At 44.1% G+C, this 23549-nt stretch overlaps 1 protein-coding gene and 1 long non-coding RNA gene across 8 annotated transcripts in view; one reads left to right on the top strand and one right to left on the bottom strand.

Annotated features, from left to right (window-relative positions):
• Positions 1 to 23549, bottom strand: part of METTL16 (methyltransferase 16, RNA N6-adenosine) — a 117906-nt gene that overhangs the window by 68181 nt on the left and 26176 nt on the right. The gene's annotated exons all lie outside the window — the stretch shown is intronic.
• LOC141080411 (uncharacterized) overlaps positions 1 to 23549 on the top strand; it is a 165816-nt gene that overhangs the window by 142035 nt on the left and 232 nt on the right. The window contains exon 4 of the long non-coding RNA XR_012228901.1: positions 18170 to 18221. This is a non-coding gene — a long non-coding RNA (uncharacterized lncRNA). The remainder of the gene's footprint in view (positions 1 to 18169; positions 18222 to 23549) is intronic.

Raw genomic sequence — 23549 nt, 5'->3', positions numbered from 1 at the left:
AACCAGGTACACACCTGTGGCCTAAAGCTAAAAATAGAGACCATGACAAGATAGCCAACTTTGGTTGGCAAAGGTATATACTGTTGGTACAGAAGGTACACAAGTTTGGTTAGGGCACAAATCTTTCACACTCTGTCATCCTGCCAGTGTACTCTGCCTTGAGGTGACATAAAGTATAGTGCAAAATTGTCCCTCATTACTGAAACCGTCACAGAACTTCTAGTGGTAATGTCATGGTAATCTTGCAAGGTGGTTTCTTCAGAGGTGTCCTCAATGGAAATGGGTTCCTTGCAGATAACAAAATTGTGGAGTACCACGCACGGTTTGATCACCTCGTCCACAGTTTCTGTCTTGAGGTTGATCGCAGTCAATAGGACCCGCCATTTGGCTGTCAGAATACCAAAGGTACATTCAACCATTCTTCTTGCTCTTGTGAGGCGGTAATTAAAAATGCGTTTTGGTCTTGTCAATCCTCTGCTAGAGTACGGTTTCAAAAGGTGTTCTGACAGCTGGAAGGCTTCATCCCCTACACAGACAAATGGCATAGGTGGACCAGATGTTTGCGGCAGCGGTCTAGGTGGTGGGAACTGGAAGGTGTTTCCATACAGTTTACGCCCCATGGCAGACAGTTTGAAAACTTGAGAGTCATTGGAGCGGCCATAGGCCCCAATATCAACCGCAATAAATTTGTATTCCGCGTCAGCGATGGCCATGAGGACAATTGAAATATATTTCTTGTAATTGAAATATTCCGATCCCGATCCAGCTGGCTTTACAATGCGGATATGTTTCCCGTCCACAGCGCCCAAGCAGTTGGGAAACTGACATATCTGTTGAAACTTGTCAGCAATTTCAATCCACCTCTCTGTTGTGGGCTCTGGTAAAAACTCTTCAGCTAAGGAGTCCCACAGTGCACGGCATGTGTACTTCACAATTCCAGATATGGTGGAAATCCCGAGTCTGTACTGGAAATGCAGGTACGAAAGGGATTCTCCAGTTGCAAGAAATCTGTGGGGAATTAAAAAACAATAAATTAGTTTTAAATCACAGCATTACATACCAAAACTGAGCTATAACACTTGGAGATACAAACTACCACCAACAAGATTGCAGTGAAAGTGTGCTCTGATGCGATCACATCCAATAAATGTGTCTTACCTTAAAGTCACCATCAGACGCTCTGCGGGTGAAACAGAGAAGCGGCAATAGGTGTCCGCTTTTCTTATGAGGTGTGCAATGCGCTCCACCAAGTAATCAAAATTCTCCATTTTCATCCTAACATATCCAAAAAATGTATCAGGGTTTCGTCGAAGGTCCATGCAGAGTGTAGAATAGACCCCACGCGTCATTCTCTTGGCTGTGATGGGGTGGATCCACAAACGTCGTCTACGATGCCTGATGCGCTGCTGTCTCGCTCTCTCCTTCTCCAGAACAATCACCCTCAAACGATTCGCCTCCGCTATAAAATCCGCCAAATTCTTCAAAATATTTCCAATGACAACATCCATCTTCGCCAGTAACTTGCTCTTCTCTCCAACCTGCACTTTCTCCTCTACAACCTGTCAAAGAAGGGCTGTAGGAACATGCTATATATAGTTTTCCAGTAGCCAATCCCGTTCGGAAGGCCACAAGGGTCAATTTTAAAAACCGGATCCGGCGTAATCCGTCGAAAAACGGATAGAAAAACGGATGAACCGGAGGAGACGGATCCGGTTTTGTCTGTCAAGAAAAAGACGGATCCGGCAGAAAACCGGATCCGTCACATCCGGTTTTACTAAACATTTGCCGGATCCGGCGTTCCGGCACGACGCCGGATCGCGCCTGACGCCGAAAACCTGATGTGTGAAAGTAGCCTAACAGATCTCTATTAACAGAGTCAATTTTAACCAGTGTCACTCTACATGGTAATAACTCTGGAACGCTTCAATGGATCCTACAGATTCTGAGATTGCACTTCATGATAGTGGTCAAATATGTTCGATTTGGCTTCGGTTTAATTGTGAAAATATCAGAAATTTGGCAAAAATTTTGAAAATTTCACAAAACTTTCAAACTTTTAATTTTTGTGCCCTGAAACCAGACTAGTTGTTAAATAACATTTACCACATGTCTACTTTATATCTGCATCATTTTTGAAACATAATAATTTTTGTTAGGAAGCTAGAAGGGTTAATGGTTGATCAGCAATTTCTAATTTTTCCAACAAAACCATTTTTTTTAAGGAATATCACATTTTAAGTGACTTTAGGGGGCCTATGTGACAGAAAATATACCCAAAAGTCACATCATTCTAAAAATTGTACCCCTCAAAGTCCTCAAAGCACATTCAAGAAGTTTATTAACCGTTAGGTGCATCGCAGGAACTAAAGCAATGTGGGAGGTAAAAATGAACTTTTTATTATTTTTTTTCACAAAAATGTTACTTTAGCCCCAATTTTTTTTTATTTTCACAAGGGTAACAGGAGAAATTGGACACCAAAAATTTTTGTGCAATTTCTTTTAAGTACACAGACATCCCATATGTGGGGGAAAACTACTGTTTGGGCACATGGCAGGGCTCGGAAAGAGCACAGTTTTACTTTTAGAACACAAAAATGGAATCGAGAGTGGACACCATGTCGCGTTTGGAGAGCCCCGGATGTGCCTAAACCCTCAAATGTGACCCCATTTTGGAAACTAGACCACTCAAGTAATTCATCTACGGGTGTACTGAGCATTTTTAACCTACAGGTATCACAAAACGTTATAATATTTGAGAGTTGAGAACAAAAAATTACATTTTTTCAATAAAATACTGTTTTAGCACCACATTTATAAAGTACACTAGGGATAAAGGTAGAAATGTGCTGTTTGAGCACATGGCAGGGATCGGATGGGAAAGAGCGCTACTTGGCTTTTAGAACTCAGATTTCATTTGAATAGATTGTGGGCTCCATTAGCGGAGTCTCTGAAGTACCAGAACAGCAGAAACCCACTCAAGTGACCCCCTATTGGAAACCTCACTGCCGAAGGAAATCATCTAAGGGTGCAGTGACTATTTTAAACCCATAGGTGCCTCACAGAATTTCATAACATTAAGGAGTGAAAGTATGACATTTTAGGGGTAAAAAATGTAATTTTTGCATTTGTTGCAAATTTGTCAGGTACACAAGGGTTAATAGGTGAAACTGGACTCCATTATTTATAACAAAACTTCTCCCGAATGCAGTGAAGATCCATGTGTCCTCAGAAATTACTGTTTGGCCAGTGCTGAGAGGGAAGGAGCACTATTTGGCTTTTGGAGTACAGATTTTGGTAGAATAGTTTGCGGGTGAAATGCGAGGAGCCTCTAAGGTGCCAGAACATAAAAAAAAACAAAAAAAAACAGTGACCCCATTGTAGAATTTGCACCCCTCAATGAATTCATCTATGGCTGCAGTGACTTTTTTGTGACATCCACACCAGGACTTTTTTTCTTGAGAATTGCAAATATGCCAGTTTGGTGCCCATACAATGTGCCCACATATATTGCAGCGCCCCATTGTGCCCAGCTTGTGCTTCTGGTGACAGGCACCCCGTAAGTGCTCTGCCCCCACTACAATAATGTCAAATGTGTGGCTGCCTGCTGTGGTTTAAGCACAGCGGGGCTCAGAAGGAGGGGGCAGCATTTGGATATGGGAGCGCAGAATTCAATGGATTTTATTTGAGAAGATGAAAGCCATGCTGCTTTTTCCAGAGTCTTTGTTCTGCCAGTAACTGGGTACCCCCTATAGTTCCAGTGACAGATGACGGAGTGGGGACTGGATAAATTAGGGTTTTTATTGGTAACATTTTGAGTTACATAATATTTTTCGATCGCTTCCAGACTAAGACTGGATCACATTCTTGTGTTCTACACTGAGCACTTATGTCTAGGTTCCCGAGTAAATTCCACAAAAATACAATCCAGACAAACTCCAACAGAACCACCCATCATGAGGGAGATGGAGGCACTTTAACTCCATTTGGCGTCTGCTCCGGTGGTATCCATCTTATTAGGCATGCACAGATCTGTGATCACCCACACTTGTGTGCTAAAAAGATGCCTTTAATGATGGGATACCGCCGGAACAGAGACCAGTCCAAAGTGACACCATTTGCCTCATAAGTGAGTGATTCTGTCCGGGGTTTTGATTGAATCGAGGTTTGGGGGAATTTACACAGAAAACCAAACAAAAGCGCTCAGTGGAGAGTGCATGATGAACGTAAGCTGAGCCTGGTTCTGATTTTAGGGAGGTAGAATGAACAAATAAACAGGAGTCCAAGAATAGTTCTTATTTTTGCGTGATTCATTGTGTGGTATAAGTGATAAGGTGAATTTATTCTTTGGGTTGGTGCGACTACAGCAATACCAGATTTATGTAATCTTTTTAGGTTTTGCAGCTATCACAGCAAAAATTCTTGTTCATAAAAAGTACGGTAGTTTCATTCTGAGAGCAGTAACTTTTTATTGTTTGGCAAACAAAGCTGTCAAGGTGCTTATTTTTTGCGTGACAAGTTTCAGGTTTTTTTTGGTACCATTTTGGGGTACATAATATTCATAGTATGAATAGTTTGCGGACGCCATATACAGAGACCCTAACTGCTAGAAGAGCAGAATCCCCCCTCAAGTGACCCTGTTTTGGAAATTACAACCCATTGGGAATTTATTTACATGTGTAGTGACTATTTTGATTCCATGGGTGCTCTCCAGAAACAAGCAACAGATGAAGTGAAAATTGCAAATCTACCAGTGTAGGGCCCATACGTTGTAGTATCCAGTACATTGTAGTGGTGTAGCGGTAAGCTAAACCTCCGACTCCACAGCACTAATCACTACTGAGCATATGCATAAAGTGCAGCAAAGATTCATCTAACCTAAAAGCCTAAATACTTGGATTTGTAACAGAACCGACATTTCTAAAACATTTCATGACTTTCCCAAATTCTTATGAAAAAAAATGTACAGCACATCCCGTACTGAACTACTGTGCCATTTTATACCAACTCCGACCCCAACAAAATGGACACCAACTCCACAGCCCTGCATTGTAGTGTCCATACAATGTAGTGACAAGCTTGTGCTTCTGGAGACGCTTATCCATAAATTAAGGGGGTTCTCATTGCTACAGAAATGCCAAACATGTAGACGCTAAATGTGGTTTAGGCACACTTTGGCTCAGAAGGAAGGGGGACATTTGATTTTGAGAGGGCATAACGCGCTTGAATTCTTTTTCTTTGAGCGGGGTGGGGTGGGAGTCAGAGACTTTGTGTGACACAGAAGCACCCTATATTTCCATTGAGAGATAATGGACACGAGTCGGGGCTTTTTTGGTGGATTGAGGGGAAGCTTTTATTGGGAACATTTTACATAAAATTTTTGGATCACATATAACCTGCGCTCTAAGCCGAGCACATACATCGGTGTTTCCATCTAAATTTCTGAATTATGTGATTCAGATGAAACCCCTGAAGGATCCATTAACTATAAAGAGGCAGCAGAGTTACTATGGACTCCATCTGGTCTCTATTCAGCGGTGTCCTTTTCAGAGGTGCACAAAATTGTGGCTGACTGCAATTTTATGCATGCCTAAAAAGACAGACACTGCTGGATCATAGGCCAGATGGCGTCCACAGTGACTCCATCTCCCTCATTATAGGGAATCTTCTGCCAGGGGTTCTGTCTAAAGCACGTATTTCAGAGATTTACATGGAAACCCCAACGTAAGCCAAGCCTTACTGCGATCTTTGGGAGGCAGAATGAACAACTCAACAGCAGATGAAGAATTGCTTTTATTAATTTTTTTTCTGTTCCTCGTATGGTATAACCAATTAGATTACCGTATATACACTCGAATATAAGCCGAGATTTTCAGCACATTTTTGGGGGCTGAAAGTCCCCCCTCTCGGCTTATATTCGAGTCATATACGCCAGGGGGTCGGAGGGGGTGGGGGAGCGGTGGTGTCAGGTCATACTTACCTCTCCTGGCGCGGTCTCTCCAGCCCCCCTGCTTTTCCCACGGTCCTCCCTTCCTTCCTTCAGCGGTCAGATGGTACTGCTCATTAAACTCATGAATATGCGCATAAGGCAGGAAGGAAGACCGTGGGAGAACGGAGCTGCAGAGACCGCGCCAGGATGGGTTAAGTATAGGCTATATTCACCTGTCCCCGCTCCATTGCTGCTTGCTGCTGTGTCTTCTGTCAGTGACATTCAGACAGCAGAGGGTGCGGTGACGTGGTTAGTGCGCGCCATGCCCTCTGCTGCCTGAACGTCACTGACAGATGACGTGGCAGATAGCGGTGAGCAGCGATGGGCGCAGAACAGGTGAATGTCTCAGGTGCCGGGTCCTGAGCCAGCAGCGACACCGGCACCTGACACCCAGCGACGGAGAGGTGAGTATGTCATTTTTTTATTTCTATTTGCAGCAGCAGCATATGGGGGGCATAATGTATGGAGCATCTTATGGGGACAGCATATGGGGGCATGATATATGGAGCATCTTATGGGGGCATAATATATGGGGGCATGATATATGGCGCATCTTATGGGGGCAGCATATGGGGGCATAGTATATGGAGCATCTTATGGGGGCATGATATATGGAGCAACTTATGGGGGCATAATATATGGGGGCATGATATATGGAGCATCTTATGGGGGCAGCATATGGTGGCATAATATATGGAGCAGCATATGGGGGCATAATACATAGAGCAGCATATGGAGGCATAATATATGGAGCAGCATATGGGTGTATAATATAGGGAGCAGCTTATGGGGGCAGCATATGGGGGCATAATCCATGGAACAGCATATGGGGGCATAATCTATGTATCATCTTATGGGGGCAGCATATGGGGGCATAATCTATGGAGCATCCTATGGGGGCATAATATGGGGGAAGCACATGGGGGCATGATATATGGAGCATCTTATGGGGGCAGCATATGGGGGCATAATCTATGGAGCAGCATATCGGGGCATAATATATGGAGCAGTGTATGGGGGCATAATCTATGGAGCAGCATATGGGGGCATAATCTATGGAGCATTTTATGGGGCCATAACCTTTATGGAGCAGCATATGGGACATATTATTCTAGGGAGCATATTAGGGGACCATTTGTGCAGCATTATATGGGGTGAATTTTGTATGGGGCCCATCATGAACTGTATGGAGCATCTTATGGGGCGCATCATGAACTGTATGGAGCATTATATGGGGCTCCTGATTCAATATGGCTATTCAAAAACATTTATCTTACTGATGTCTCAATTAATTTTACTTTTGTTGGGTTCTATTTCTATTTTTGAAATTTACCAGTAGCTGCTGCATTTTCCACCCTAGGCTTATACTCGAGTCAATAAGTTTTCCCAGTTTTTTGTGGTAAAATTAGGGGGGGGGGTCGGCTTATACTCGGGTCGGCTTATACTCAAGTATATACAGTACTTTATTCTTTGGGTCGGTGCAATTACAGCGATACCAGATTTATATTCTTTGTTATGTTTGGCTGCTAAGAGCTATTTCTTTTTTATTTCTCCACTGATGAAGCTGTATGGTTGCTTATTTTTTGCAGGACAATAAGTTGTTCTTAGCTATGCCATTTTTATTTCCATTCAACTTTTTGATCTTGTTTTGTTCGAAAGTATGATGAAACCACCATGGTTACTTACCGGTAGCCGGTTTTTCCGGAACCCATGACAGCACCACATGAGATAGGGATCCGCCCCGCCAGGACAGGAACCTACTGAAACATAAGGGGCGGCACCTCTCCCCCGCCTCAGTTGGATTACAGAGCATTTGAGAGGACTTCCCGGTTAGTTACATATTTATCCAACACCACATCACACAAATACACCCGACTATTGTGCACACCCAAACGGTGAAAAAGGGGGGGAAATATACGGGTGCTGTCATGGGTTCCGGAAAAACCGGCTACCGGTAAGTAACCATGGTGGTTTTCCCTTCACCCATGACAGCACCACATGAGAGATTCTGGAGACTTCGAACACCTTAGGGAGGGACCACCGCTTGCAGCACCCTTCTACCAAAGGTCAAGTCAGCAGAGGAGGATAGATTTAGTCTATAGTGTCTAAAGAAAGTTGAGGGTGAGGCCCAGGTAGCGGCCTTACAAATTTGCTCTATTGATACCTCTGCTTTCTCAGCCCAGGAGGTCGCCACGGCTCTGGTGGAATGAGCCTTGATGCCGTCAGGAACCGGGACGCCACTAGCTGAATAGGCTACACTAATGGCCTCCCTAATCCATCGGGCAATAGTCCCCTTTGACACTCCATAACCTTTCCTAGCACCCTGGAAGGCTACGAATAGGGACTGGGACCTCCTCCACTGGCTGGTTATAGACATATACTCTACTAGGGTTCTTTTAACGTCTAGGCTATGAAATTTCTCCTCCCCTGGGTTTTTCGGATTCTCACAGAAGGAAGGGAGGACAATTTCTTGGTTTCGGTGAAAGTTAGTTACTACTTTCGGCAAGTAAACAGGGTCTGTTCTCATAACCACCCTACCCTGGTATATCTGGGTATATGGTGGGTTGACTGAGAGGGCCTGCAAGTCACTAACTCTACGTGCCGACGTTAGAGCTACCAAAATGATGGTTTTTAGGGTGAGGTTTTTAGTTGAAATCTGCTGTATGGGTTCAAACGGCTCCTTCGTAAGGGCTTCCAGCACCAGATTTAGATCCCATGGAGCTATTTTTGGTAAGGAAACTGGCCTAGATCTGTGGCAAGATTTTATGAACCTGGCTACCCATCTGTTTGCCGCTATATTGCAATTGTATAATGCACCCAGCGCTGAAACCTGCACCTTGAGGGTATTAACCGCCAGGCCTAGCTGTAGACCTGCCTGCAAGAACTCCAAGATGGACTTGATTGGGGGTTCTTGACCTAACGGTTTTCCCAGGAATTGTAGAAATTTCTTCCACGTCCTGCCATATATGTTGGTTGTTATTGGTTTTCTACTTTTCATTAGAGTAGTCACCAACCCCGGGGAAAAACCTTTATCTCTCAAAAGTGCCCTCTCAAATTCCACGCCGTCAGATGGAACCCCTTGACTTGTTTGTGGAATATCGGCCCCTGAGCTAATAAATCTGGAATTTCTGGCAGTACCCACGGGTCCGAGAGAGACATCATTTGCAGTAGTGAAAACCACGGTCTTTTTGGCCAGAACGGGGCTATGAGGATTACTCTGGCTTGCTCGTCTCTTATCTTTTTTACCACTGCCGGGATTAACGCTACTGGGGGAAAGGCATAGCTCAGTTTGAACAGCCACGGGATTTGCAGAGCGTCTACTGCCCACGGGTTTTCCCCTGGGTTTAATGAGCAGAACCTCCTCACCTGCCGGTTGTTTTTGGTGGCAAAGAGGTCGATCACTGGCTGCCCCCATAACTGTACTATCCTCTGGAATATTATACGATTTAAGGCCCACTCTCCCTGTTTTAACTTGTTGCGGCTTAGAAAGTCGGCTTGAACATTTTCTGTCCCTTTGATGTGTAGGGCCGTCAGGGAGGTTAGATGTTGTTCTGCTTTGAGAAAGATTCTTTTGGCTTCGTCCATTAGGGAGTTTGACCTTGTCCCTCCCTGGTGGTTGACATACGCCACTGCCACCCTGTTGTCTGACATAATTCGGACATTTTGACCCTGTAGCATGGGAATGAATGCCCCCAAGGCTCTTTTTACATCTCTTAAGTTGGAGGAAGCCTTCTGCTCTAGGTGACCCCAGGACCCTTGGGCTATTTGTTCTCTCAGGTGTGCCCCCCATCCCAAGGAGCTTGCGTCCGTCAATATTACATCGGACACGGGCCTGTGCCACAAAGTTCCCCCTGCTAAATTTGTGCTGTCTAGCCACCAAGTGAGAGAGTTTTCCCCTTTTCGGAAAGTTCCAGCTTCCCTTCTAAACGCCCTTTCAATCGTTTCTGGGCTGACAAGATTTCCGCCTGCAGTTGTCGGGTATGAAACTGTGCCCAGTTGACCGCAGGGATACAGGCTGTTAGCGTGCCCAACAGGGACATTGCCCTTCTTAGGGTCATGTGCGGTTGTTGTATTGCTGTAAGGGTCATTTCTCTCACTTTCTCTAGTTTTTTCTCTGGCAAGAGACAAACTTGACGGTCGGAGTCCAAGACGAAACCTAGAAATGTTTGTTTCCTTAGGGGTTGAAGTTTTGATTTCTTTAAGTTTACCATCCAACCCAGTCTTTGCAGGGTTTCTGTTATTTTCTCTACTTGATGTGCGCAGTGATGTTCTGAATTGCCAATGACCAAAAAATCGTCCAAGTAAGGCACCATAATCACATTGTGGATTCGAAGGAAAGCTGTCATTTCCGCTATTACTTTCGTAAAAATCCTTGGCGCTATGGAGATGCCAAATGGAAGAGCTGTAAATTGAAAGTGCCTGAGGTCCCCCTGGATGTATAGGGCTACCCTCAGGTATTTCTGGTATTCTGGGTGCATCGGGATGTGGTAATAGGCATCCTTCAAATCTATTACGGCCATGAAGCAGTTGTGGTGTAACAGCTTTATGGCCGAAGTCACCGATTCCATTTTGAATGTTTGGTTCATGATCCATTGATTGAGGCGCCTGAGATTTATTATCGTTCTGAAGGAGAGGTCTGGTTTTTTTATTAGGAAGAGGGGAGAATAGAACCCCCTTCTCTCTTGATCTTTTGGGACCTCTATTAGAACTTGTTTCTCCAACAGTCCTAAAATTTTTGTTTCTATGGCTGATTGCTCTCCTGGTTCCTTTCTGACGGGGGTCACCACAAATGAAGCTCTTGGATGCTGGAAGAAAGGGATTTTTAGGCCATTCTTTATAATGCTCAGAATCCAATTGTTGGCCGATATTTTCTCCCATTCTTGAGAAAAGAGCTTCAATCTTCCCCCCACCGGAGGGCTGGCGTCATTGCGGGGATTTTTTGGCGGTTGAGGTAGTTCCCCCAAACATGAACCCTGGTTCTTTTTTCCTCTTGTCGTCCCACCTTTTCCGCTCTCCCGGGGGACGGCCCCGATTGAACTTTCCCCTCCGAAAGGGCGGTCTCCTTTGATCACCCATGAATCTGGGGAAGCCCTTCTTTTTATCACCGGCCTTCTCCAAGATGTCATCCAGGTTTTTCCCAAACAGGAACTGCCCATCACATGGTAACGAGCATAATTTCGCCTTAGATTGAATGTCCCCAGGGCAGCCTTTGAGCCATAACGCCCGTCTTGCGGCGTTCGATAGCCCCGCTGCTCTTGCCGTTAACCTCATCGAGTCGGCGGAGGTGTCAGCCAAGAAAGCGGCAGCTCCGTGTAGCAAGTACATTTCTCCTAATATTTTCTCTCTTGGTACCTTGGAGACTAATTTTTCTTCAAGTTGTTGCAACCAGACCATTAATGACCGGGCTGTGCAGGTGCCGGCTATTGCCGGTTTCAGACCCCCTGCCGCTGCCTCCCAAGTGTGCCTTAGGTATGAGTCCGCTTTTTTATCCAAGGGATCTCTTAAAACCCCTGAATCCTCCAGGGGCAGGGCCAACTTCTTGGAAGACCTAGACACTGCTGCGTCAATCTTTGGGACCTTGTCCCAGACGTCCGTGTCTTTAGCCTCAAAGGGGTATCTTCGCTTTGAAGAGGGAAGGCTACCTGACTTCTCCGGTTTCTTCCATTCTCTTTCGATTAGGGCCTGAACCTTGTCATTGACCGGAAAGGTACGCTTCTTCCTTTCTTGCAGGCCGCCAAACATTACATCCTCCAGTGATCTCTCTACCTTCTCCTCTTGCAGGCCCATAGTGGACCTGATGGCTTTAAGGAGAGCGTCCGTATCTTCTACGGGAAAGCAAGGTCTGCCCCCCGTATCACTGTCTGAGGATGAAGATGACCCGTGTTCAACTTGATACTCCGAAGAGGAGGAGCCTGACGAGGAACTCGGGGAGGCTTTCCTACTCTTACTCTTCTTTTTTAATAATTTTTTAAGTGAGCCCTGTACCTCAGATTTTATTATTGATCTGAGGTTTGTTGCCAGGCTCGGCACCTCTTCAGCCATAGTCCGCTGGATACAGCTGACACATAAGTCCTTTTGGTAATCTTTTGCTAAAGGGCTGTGGCATATGGCACATTCTCTATTTTTCTTTTTGCTTATAGCTTTTTTGCCTCCCTAAAAAAAAAAAAAAAAAAGACATAGGAAGGCCTATTATTGTCTAACTTTCACGGAGATCAATCACCACCCAGGAAAGACGGATACCGGGCTCTGGGGCTGCGAAGGAGCGTGCGCTCTGCGCTCTTTTGATCTCGAGGAATCCCTCGATCTGTGACTCGGACGGCTGCTGCTTTTGCCGCTCGAGCGGCTCTTGCGACCAGAAGCTTGCGATGGGGGCAGGGACAATGGGGACGGTGAGCGATCCTCCCGAGACGCCATTGTCACCCCTGCAGCCGCTTCTGCTCCTTCTTTTATGCGGTGAGTTAGCCCCTCATTACCCCTCCCCCCCCGCGACCGCCAGCCGCTTCTCCTGGCCGGCGTCGCGCCCGGCGCCATGACCGTCGCGTCCTGATGACGTCAGCGGTCGCGCTCCCACGTCAGACGCCGGTCTCTGCCCCCGGCTTCCCCTGCATGCAGGAGGGCGGCACAGGGAGGAACCTCCGAAGGGAGGACATCGGAACGTGCCCGCACGAACCCGGGGCCCGTATGAGGAAAAACCCCGGGGACTGCGCTACCAGCTGCCGACGGCCAGCGTCGCAGGTAAGCCAGCCCTGCATTTTTACACGCCGGGACGGCCCTGGGTCTTTTCATCCTGACAGGCACCGCCGCTGTCAGAGGGATTCCTTTCCAGGACAGGAACCCAACTGAGGCGGGGGAGAGGTGCCGCCCCTTATGTTTCAGTAGGTTCCTGTCCTGGCGGGGCGGATCCCTCTCTCATGTGGTGCTGTCATGGGTGAAGGGAAAAAAGCAGTTTTTTGCTATGTATTTTTTATAGTGTTCACTGAAAGGGTTAACTAGTGTGACAGTTTTATAGGTAGGGTCGTTTTGGTCGCACTGATACCAAATATGTTTTTGTTTGTTTATTTTTCTTTTCACATAAATATACCTATTTATTAGTATAATATTATCATCATTTTTATTTATTCATTTTGCTATATGTTTTAAAATATTTTATTTTTCTTACTTAATCCCTATATGGGACTTATACTCTGATCACTGGTATAATGCATTGCCATGCCCAAGCACTTAAATGCATTATACCTGTCACTGCTGCACTGTCAGAACACCTACTAGATCATGTTCCTGGCATAGTCCAACATGCGTGCCGTAGCTGGAGGTTGTAATTACGACCTAGGGTTGCCATGTCAACGATTATGTCATGGGTGCGCAAATCAGACGAGACACAGAGCCCAACTCCCTTTCCCGGCCTCCCAAATGCTGCGATCAATATCGATCATGGCATTTAGGGAGTTAAACAGCCTGTTATGGTGCAGGCACTGCTCCTAGCAGTGATAGCTGGGTCTCGGCTGTCACATAAACAGAGCTCCCGGCGGCAATAGTGAGGGTAGAGCTCCTGTGCCGCGTGTGATCGCCATGATGTACCCATGCATCAAAGGTTGGGAACATCTACCCAACCACGACGTATGGGTATTTCAAAAGGTCATGAAAGGATTTAAAAAAAAAAACTTGACTGGCCCACATAGAGCCCCAAATTCAACTCCATGAAACACCTTAGAAATTAATTAAAAAGGTAAATTGTGGGCCAAGCGCTCTGATCCAGGATCAGTGTCTGAACTCACACATGCTGTAATAGGCTGTCTATCACCTAACAATTGGGCAAAACAGTTGCTCGTTGGGTGAAACAATGATTTGCGCTACACAAAAAACAGAAAAAGAGTTCTTGGCAATGCATTATTGCCCTGTATAACCAGAACATGTGCTGCCGAGAACAATGGTAGCTTACAGATCGTTCAGTGCTTATTTGAAGTGTGCGCTGCCTGTGTAAATAGGCTATTAAGCAAAGGCTGATCAGCAAGCAAGCAGCTGGTCAGCAGGTCGTTCTGTGCCACACATCGTCTAATGTAAACCGACTGTTCGAGTGGGCTTCAAATGTGGAATTCGTCAGATGACTGAAAAATGAAACGTCATCAGTTCCAATCCTGAAGAAACCGCTAGAACAAAGAGGAATTAAATTTGCGAGTAACAATATGTATATATATTTTTTCACGGTTTCACAGCATTAAACGCTTTTTTTTTTTTTTTTAAATATTGGGTCGGTTTCCGACACTCAGTCTGCATACAAAATGTCTAGACCAGCCGCAGATCTCCCAGCCCGCACTCAACATCCTCCTATATTCATACGACGCTGTTGAGTTCAGGTCAAGAGACCAGCCACCGATCCAAACATTGCAGCATTCTCATTTTTTTTTTTTTCCTTGGTTTAAAGTGAACGTCCCTTTAGTTTTCTAGGTAGTATATATCCATTATGACAGGAAACTATTTAATAGGTAAAATATAGGAAAATCAGAAGATGGTACAAAGCAGCATATTAGAGTATATGAGATATCTAACCATCTGTAAAAAATCCCAGAAAAATAATTTATATATGATAAAATATTCAGATCAAAGTAGTTCTTGTGCAAAGAGTAGATGCATGTGTACTGTTGCCCGGGTACAATGAATTATTAACCTGCTCAAGACATGCATATAAAAAAAATCAATTATCAACCCACTCGTATTCAAGAGGTTTCTAATTGAACAATTTGAGGTGTAATTACACATGGGATTGACAGACTGATGGATCCAGCAGCCCATACATTGCACAGAACTGAGCGTTTCTATAGATTAATCCTCCACGGAGCGGTGTCTGCGGCTCAGGATATCCCTGCTTGGCTAGTCACCTGCTGAATCACTGATCACAGCAGCTGAATTAAAAGTTAATCTCCATCGCTCGAGCACTTACCGCATTTGCAGAACCTATAACAATAGGCAAATGACTGCACGAGGCAGAAAGCATGCTCTTAATACAACTATCCTGTATTTAGTGACATGAACAAAAAAAAAAAAAATATGGGGACTTTAACAATAGTGCTAAATGCAACATGTATATATAAATCAGCAAAAATGGTGGAAACTACAGTACATTGGCACCTTCACCCCCAAGTCTGTTTTCACCTTCATGACCAGGCCAAATTTTACAATTCTGACCAGTGCCAGTCTATCAGGCAATAACTCTGGAACCCCGCTGATTCTAAGATTTTTTTTGCAACATATTGTACTTCATGACAGTGATAAAATTTCTTTGATATGACTTGCGTTTTTTGTGTGAAAAAACATTAAAATTTGGTCACAATTTTGAACATTTTGCAATTTTCAAACTTTTAATTTTTATGCCCTTACACCAGAGAGTTATGTCACACAAAATAGTAAATAAACATTTCCCAAATGCCTACATTACATCAGCACAATTTTTGCAACCATTTTTATTTTTTTTTTAGTTATAACTGGGTTAAAAATTGACCAGCGATTTCTCATTTTTCAAAAAAAAAAAAAAAAAAAAATAATATAAAACCATTTTTATTTTAGGACCACCTCACATTTGAAGTGACTTTGAGGCTGTGTGCCCATGTAGCGACTTTTAAGCGTTTTTGCCGCTTTTTTCGACGCGAAAACGCTGCGAAAACGTTTAAAAATCGTGTACAGAACGCCCCCCATGCATTCCTATGGCATTCCGCACATGCTGTGCTAATGCTGCGCTTTTTTCCGTGGCGGAATCGCATCGCGGAAAAAAATCGCAGCATGCTCATTCTTTTGTGCGGAATCGCAAAGAATTGCCGCGGTTCCGCACCCATAGGAATGCATGAGAATCGCTTACTTCCCGCATGTGGCTATGCCCACCATGTGGGAAGTTAAGCGTCTCATGTGCGGTTGGTACCCACGGTGTGGAGGAGAGGAGACTGTCCTCCAGGCCCTGGGTACCATACCCCTGTAAAAAAAGAATTAAAAAAATCGGGGTATATTTACCTTCCGGCGTCCCGCGCTGCATTCCCGGCCTCAGCGTTCCCAGTAATGCCTTGCGGCAAGGCCCTGTAATGGCGTGGTCTCGCGAGATCGCTATAGCAACGCGAGACTACGTCATCACAGGTCTCGCAAGGCATTACTGGGAACGCTGAGGCCCGGGAATGCAGCGCGGGACGCCGGAAGGTAAATATACACCGATTTTTTTATTTTTTTTAGCATTTTAACATTCTATCTTTTACTATTGATGCCACATAGGCAGCCTCAATAGTAAAAACCTGGTCACACTTATCAAACACTATGTTTGACGAGTGTGACCAACCTGTCAATCACTTTCCAAGCGATGCTTAAAATCGCTTGGAAAGTGCTTGAATATCGCACGTGAAAATCGTGATCATAATCGCGGTAAAATCGCGCAAAAAAACACGCGATTTCTGGGAAGGAGTCCGGTTTTTAGTGTCCGGAATAAAACGCTACGTGGGCACATAGCCTGAGGGTTTTATAAGACAGAAAATACCCCAAAGTGACACATACTAAAAACTGCACCCCTCAAGGTGCTCAAAACCACATTTAAAAAAAAGTTTATTAACTATTCAGGGGCTTCACAGGAATTTTTAGAATGTGGAAGAAAAAAAATTAACATTTAACTTTGTCACAAAAATTTTACTTCAGGCCCAAATTTTGTTTATTTTCACCAGGGTAACAGGAAAAATACATAGAAACATTTGTTGTGCAATTTCTCCTGAGTTTGCAGATAACCCATATGTGCTCTAAAGCTACTTTTAAGGCACAGTGCAAAGATCATAAGGAAAGAAGCGTCATATTGGAGTTCAGAGGGTGCCATGTCACATTTGCAGAGCCCCATAGGTGCCAGAACAGCAGAACCCCCCAAGTGACCGCATTTTACAAACTACACCCCTCAATGAATTCATCTAGGGGTGAAGGAGACACGCGCCCGTAAATTCGGCTGGCTCTCATCACTACAGAAATGCCAATCATATGGACGCTAAATGTGGTTTAGGCACACAGTGTGGCCCTAAAGGGAGGAGGGAGGACATTGGTATATGGGAGCGCTGAATTTGATGAATTTCTTTTGGAGGGCAAAGAGCCATTTTGCTTTCCAGAGCCTTTGTGCTACTAGTAACGTCGAAGCCTCCTATATTTCCACTGACAGATGAGAAACCTAAGTGGGGACCTTTTTTACTGAATGAGTTGAAGCTTTTATTGGAAAAATTTAACTAACGTTTGGGATCACATTTATCCTGTGCTCTACGCTGAGCATTACTTTGCGGTTTCCATCTAAATCTCCGAGTGATGCGATTCAGATGAAACCCCCAATCGATCCATTCACTATGAGGCAGCACATTTATCGCTATTCAGCGATGTCCTTTTTTTTCAGAAGTGCACAAAACTGTGGTGGACCGCATTTTTATGCACGTTTAAAAAGACAAGACACAGCTGGATCCTAGTTCAGACGGCATTCACATTGTCTCCGTCTGCCTCATTAAGAGAATTTTCCGCTGGGGGTTTCGTCTGAATCAAGTATTTCAGAGATTTACACGGAAACCCCTTATGCTAGCGCTCAGCTCAGGATAAATGTACGCTCTTACTACAATCTTTGGGAGGCAAAATGAACAAATCAACAGCAGGTGAAGAATTGGTTTTATTTATTTTTTCCGTCGTCCCTCATGCGGTATAAGTGATTAGATGACCTTATTCTTCAGGTCGGTGCGATTACAGTGATACTAGATTTATAACGGGTTTTTCTGTTTGGCTGCTGTCACACACTAAAAGACTTTTCTTTTGCAAAAATTTGTTTTTGCATTGCCATATTTTGAGAGCTATAATTTTTCCATATTTCTGCTGACAGTCATCTGATGGCTTGTTTTTTGCAGGACGAGCTGACGTTTTTATTGGTACCATTTTCGGGCACATGATATTTTTTGATTACTTTCTATTCAGATATTTGGGAGGCAGAATTCAGGAAATGTTTTTTGTATGTCGTTCTGCGTATGGTAGAACTGATAAATCAGCTTTTTTCTTCGGGTCAGTACAATTACAGCGATACCACATTTATATTTTTTTGTGTTTTAGCGCTTTTAAATAATAAAAATTATTTTATAGAAAAAATAAATTATTTTTGCATTACTTTATTCATTCTGAAAGCTATAACTTCTTTTTTTTATCCAGATGGAGCTGCTGTATGGCGACTTATTTTTAGTGGGCCTAGATGACGTTTGCGGTAAGATGATAAAACAGTTTTTTCCCCTAGTTTATTTTTTTTGCAGTGTTCATTAAAGGGGTTAACTAGTGGGACAGTTTTTAGACCGGGTTGTTCTGAACACAGCAATACCAAATATGTGTACTGTTCTTTTTCTGAAAAATATTTATGGTTACAATATATATGTGATTATTTAAATAATAAAAAAAAAAAATTCCACTTTTGTCCCAGTATGGAACTTTAACTTTTTGCAGGCTGTCAGCACTGCACTGACAGACAAACTTGCTACATCATGCTCCGAGCATGATCTAGCAAGTTTGCTAGCCCTGGTGACCCGGATATAGTCATGATGATTGGCCCCTTGCGATGATGTCACGAGGGCACCGATCGGAAAGCAGAGGGGGCTCCCTCCCTCTGCTTGGCTGCTAAATACGGCGATCGTTATAGATCGAAGTATTTAGGGGTTTAAAGTGCCTCACCGAGAGTTAGCTATCAGATTCAACTGACACTCAGCGCCAACTGTATGCGCACAGCCTCAGTGCCATGACGTATCCATGTGTCATTGGTCGATAAGTACCAGCCGACCATGACACGTCCAATGTTGGGACGAGGTTAAATAATATATCAAAATGGTGCACAAGCACAAAAAGTTGATGCTAGTCAGTAGGGCATGCTAACTTTCATCCCTTACCCCACCTTATGTCTTGAGTATGTGTACACCAATATGATTTGCCAAAAAGGCAGATGTTTGTAATAAATATGACACATTTTACAACATATAGCCACATTCCTTCTTTCTTCAAAAATACAGCCTCGATACATCAAACTAATTTCCCAAGAATTATTGAGTAAATTGATTAGGAATGTCGCAACATTTTTGCGCAACTCCGAAACAGGTTTAAGAAAAATTGTTTATGTTGAACTGGATACACGATGTAATAGTGGATGCAAAGCAGAAGTGAGATCAGAGCAGGGTGTCATTACAGCTCTGTGCATGTACGTGTGCCCAGTGAAAGTCTACTTTAAAAGCACCAGCAAAACACACATCAAAACCCCTTCATGTGAACCTGACAGTTGATAAATGCCCAATCCACGGGAAACAAGTATCAGGCAGTGACTGTATTATCTCAGCCAGATATGTTTAACTCTGAAAGGTTGCGGCGTGTCAGAGAAAGTCGTATTTACTCACCGGTTAATGGTATTTTTCAGAGTCCATGACAGAACCACCTGAGAGGAGATCCGCCCTCCAGGAACAGGAAACCCTACAGATAGATAAGGGCGGCACCTCTCCCACGCATCAGTTGGTTTACAGAGCACAAGAGGACCACAAAGGCTAATAGCATAATTTATATACAATACTCTTACACGACTATTAAATACCCGTGTACATATAAGAGGAAGAAGTGCACACCCAAATTAAACTAAAGGGAGGGAAATACACAGGTGCTGTCATGGACTCCGAAAAATACCGTTAACCGGTGAGTAAATACGACTTTATTTGGTCGTCCATGACACCACCACCTGAGAGAATTACAGAGAGTAATAATTACTTTAGGGAGGGACTACAGCCTGCAGAACCAAGACACCAAAGGAGAGGTCTGAGGAAGCACCCAGGTCTAGTCTATAATGGTTTTAGAAGGTGCTCGGAGAGGACCAAGTAGCTGCCTTACATATCTGGTCGATCGAGACCTCCGATCTCTCTGCCCAAGAGGTTGCCATGGCCCTGGTGGAATGCGCCCTCAGCTTGCCAGGGGCCGGTTTGCCTTTTGAGGTGTATGCCAATGAAATGGCCTCCCTAATCCATCTCGCTAGCGAGCTTTTTGAAGCCCTAAGGCCATTTCTAGTGCCCTGATAGGAAATAAACAAGGCATTATCTTTTTTCCAGGGGTCGGTAACTGCCAGGTACTCTAGGAGACATCTCCCAATGTCTAGCGTGTGTAATTTCCTTTCCTTATCGTTCGTGGGATTAGGGAGGAAGGATGGAAGAACTATCTCCTGAGTTCTATGGAAACTGGAGGCTATTTTAGGCAGGTATGCTGAATCAGGTGTAAGAATTACAGTGTCGACTCTGTATGTAAGGAGGAAGTCTAGACAGCGCCTGGATATCACTAACTCTCCGGGCTGATGTCAACGCTACCAGGAGAGCCACTTTAAGGGACAGGTTTTTTGTGGAACCAACTGATGCGTGGGAGGTGCCGCCCTTATGTATCTGTAGGATTTCCTGTTCCTGGAGGGCGGATCCCCTCTCAGGTGGTGATGTCATGGACGACCGAATAAAAAGATACTTTAAAAGTCACCGAGACAGAGCCACGCTGGAGACTAGTCAGACAGGCGAGTCCCTGGCGGCTTCTCCCCACCCGCTGCACTGAATTAACAGGTCTCAGCCTATATGCACATGTAGAGGAAACCTAACGAATGGGAAACAGCATACAATAGGATAAACTTCTAAGGCCGGGGTCACACTGGCGAGGAATACGGACGAGTGAGAGGCGTTAAAAACACGCATTACACACAGACAAATTATTCTCTATGGGTTTGCTCCCAACAGCCGTATATTTCTCGGGCGTATTCTACGGTCCTTGCCAATCGCAGATTGTCAGCGTACTACGCCCATAATACGCCAATGCAAGTCTATTGGTGCGCAAAAAATACGGATTACACATGGACCAGACATGTGACTTGCGAGAAATACGCACCCGGTGTCTTTTAGAAAAGCCGGCAATTCAGTGCGCTATACAGTAAACTCACACTGACAGGTTTACGAAAGAAAGAATAGATATATACACATAGAATACACATATATACATACATACATACATACATACATGTCATTGTGACAAACATATATATATATATATATATATATATATATATATATATATATATATATATATATATATATATATATATATATATATATATATATATATATATTTATATTTCACAGAATTCTTCATAGCAGAATAGCCGCTAATTAAATTGCCGGCTTCTATCAAATCCTTCCCCAACCCGACATGAAATGACACATGGTTTACATTCAGTAAAGCATTTCATTTCATGTATTTTTATATGTCCCTGACTAATAATTAGATGAGGGTTTGTGTGCAAAATTTGGGAGTTGTAGTTGTTGTTTTAAGGGGTTAATTCGTTGATTAAAAATGCGTGGGCTTCCCATTGCCCTGTAGCGGTGGCGAATGGGTTAATCTAACAAAGGGTTAATGTCACCATTCGATTGTAAGGTGACATCATTAACCCTTTGTTAGATTAACCCATTCGCCAACGCTACAGGGCAATGGGAAGCCCACACATTTGTAATTAACGAATTAACCCCTTAAAACAACTACAACTCCCAAATTTGGCACACAAATCCTCATCTAATTATTAGTCAGGGACATATAAAAATACATGAAATGAAATGCTTTACTGAATGTAAACCATGTGTCATTTCATGTCGGGTAGGGGAAGGATTTGATAGAAGCCGGCAATTTAATTAGCGGCTATTCTGCTATGAAGAATTCTGTGAAATATAAATATACTCTGTGAACTCTGTGAAATATAAATATATATGTCTGTATCAATGACTAGTGTGTGTATATATATATATATATATATATACACACATATACATTCTATGTGTCTATATCTATTATTTCGTTTCTGTTAGAAACCCTGTCATAGGCCTCCATTATATGTCCATTTTGCAAGGCTGCGAGAAAATCTCGCCATACGGATTGCATACGGATGCTCACATGCGCAAAATTTGCGACCGCACCTTGCTTACGGATGACCTACGGAGCACTATTTAGAGGTCATTCATCCGTATTACGCCTGTAAACTACGGACCGTATTTTGCGCCGGTTAGTGTGACCCTGGCCTTATTGTGTTCTACATATATGTTTTTGACACTTGAGACTTAACTAAAACACCTTAAATGGCAAGTTAATAAAGTAGGAAATGGCATAATCCTGAGGTTCCTGATGATGCTGCCCTTGGAAGTAGTTTAACACATGGGCTCTCTTTCCCTGTCGTTTCTTCTTCCCTTTTAGCAATATCAGTTTATGACTATTATTTTTGGTATTTGGATACATTCATTGTTGGTTTTTGATTACCTTTGTGCCAAATGTAATATTTATGCATTCATTTTTTATTTTCGTTTTTGTTACTGCTTCCCTTTTGTGCTATTTTTTGCACCTTTATTAACATGGCCATTGAGGTGTTATAGTTTTATTTTACAAGCAAGTGAAAAGAGTTACCTCTTTTAGCTACAAAGGTAGGCGTTAGTCGTCGGGTTCCTGTCGCTGCACAGCAGGAATCCCGAGCTTTGCCTTCGGTGGTCTCCCGTTCCTCTCCGGTCGCAGAGGAGGCTGCTCAGCAGACTAGTTGATCCCGGCGCACTGCTCAGACCATCTCTGTGGGTTTGGTTGCTGCTGCCACCTCTGGTCCAGCTATAGCAACACATGCTGGTCAGCAGCGAGCTACTCCAGGGACCAAGTCCTCCTTTCGGTCCATCGTGGGACGATCTCTCATTGGAGACCGGAGGTCACATGCTCAGGTCCTTCTCCAGCTCGGATTGGACCATCAGGAAGGTCAGGAAGGTCCCGGAAGGACGCTGCTATAAAAGGTTCGCATGGCCACTCAGCCATGCGCTAGTATAGACTGCATTACCAGACTATGAGGAATGAGTGCTGTATGCATGTATGAATGTCTCTGGTGACTCATTCAGAAACCCCTACCCTTGGTACGCATGTGTTGTGCAGCCTAGCCTGTTAAGCGCCCAGGCTTAGGTGTAGGTAGAGGCAGAGTCTGAAACTGGCATCAGTGTCCACCGGGGGCTCTGCACGCCACAGTGCACGTGCTCGAGACTTCACCATAGTCAGCGTCTATAGTGGTGTCCGCAGGTGCGATGCCGCACGCTCAGAAGGTCTAGAGGGACTCTGACCCCGTGTCCTTGGGGTAGAGTTCTGTGACCGCATTCTGTGCACTCCGTTGCCGAGCTCTGTGAGCTAAACAGGCTCCGGCATTTATGTTCTGTGGTAGTGCGGCTCTGTGAGGTAACAGAGTTCGCCCTGTGCACACTGGGTGACGATAACCCACGTGTGACCTTTTGTATACCGCTTTATACTTCCGCCATTACTAAGCAGCAGTGTACCACCCCTGCACGGTGGACCCCGGGCTGCGAACGCACCTTACTATTATTTTATTATTTGGTGCGTTCCGCCAGCCCTAACAGTAAGTTTGTTTCTATGTGTCCTATTTTGTATTTTTTTTCACATAAAAAAATATATACAGCAAAAGTATTTTAATTATTATTGTGTTTATGCACAGGTTTTTTTATGTGAATCATTTTCT

This window comes from Dendrobates tinctorius, unplaced genomic scaffold (genome assembly GCF_039654945.1).
Source record: "Dendrobates tinctorius isolate UK_male_01 unplaced genomic scaffold, ASM3965494v1 ptg000016l, whole genome shotgun sequence".
NCBI classification, from domain to species: Eukaryota; Metazoa; Chordata; class Amphibia; order Anura; family Dendrobatidae; genus Dendrobates; species Dendrobates tinctorius.
Note: the sequence above shows the minus strand (reverse complement) of the source record. Positions and strands in the feature narration are given on the sequence as shown.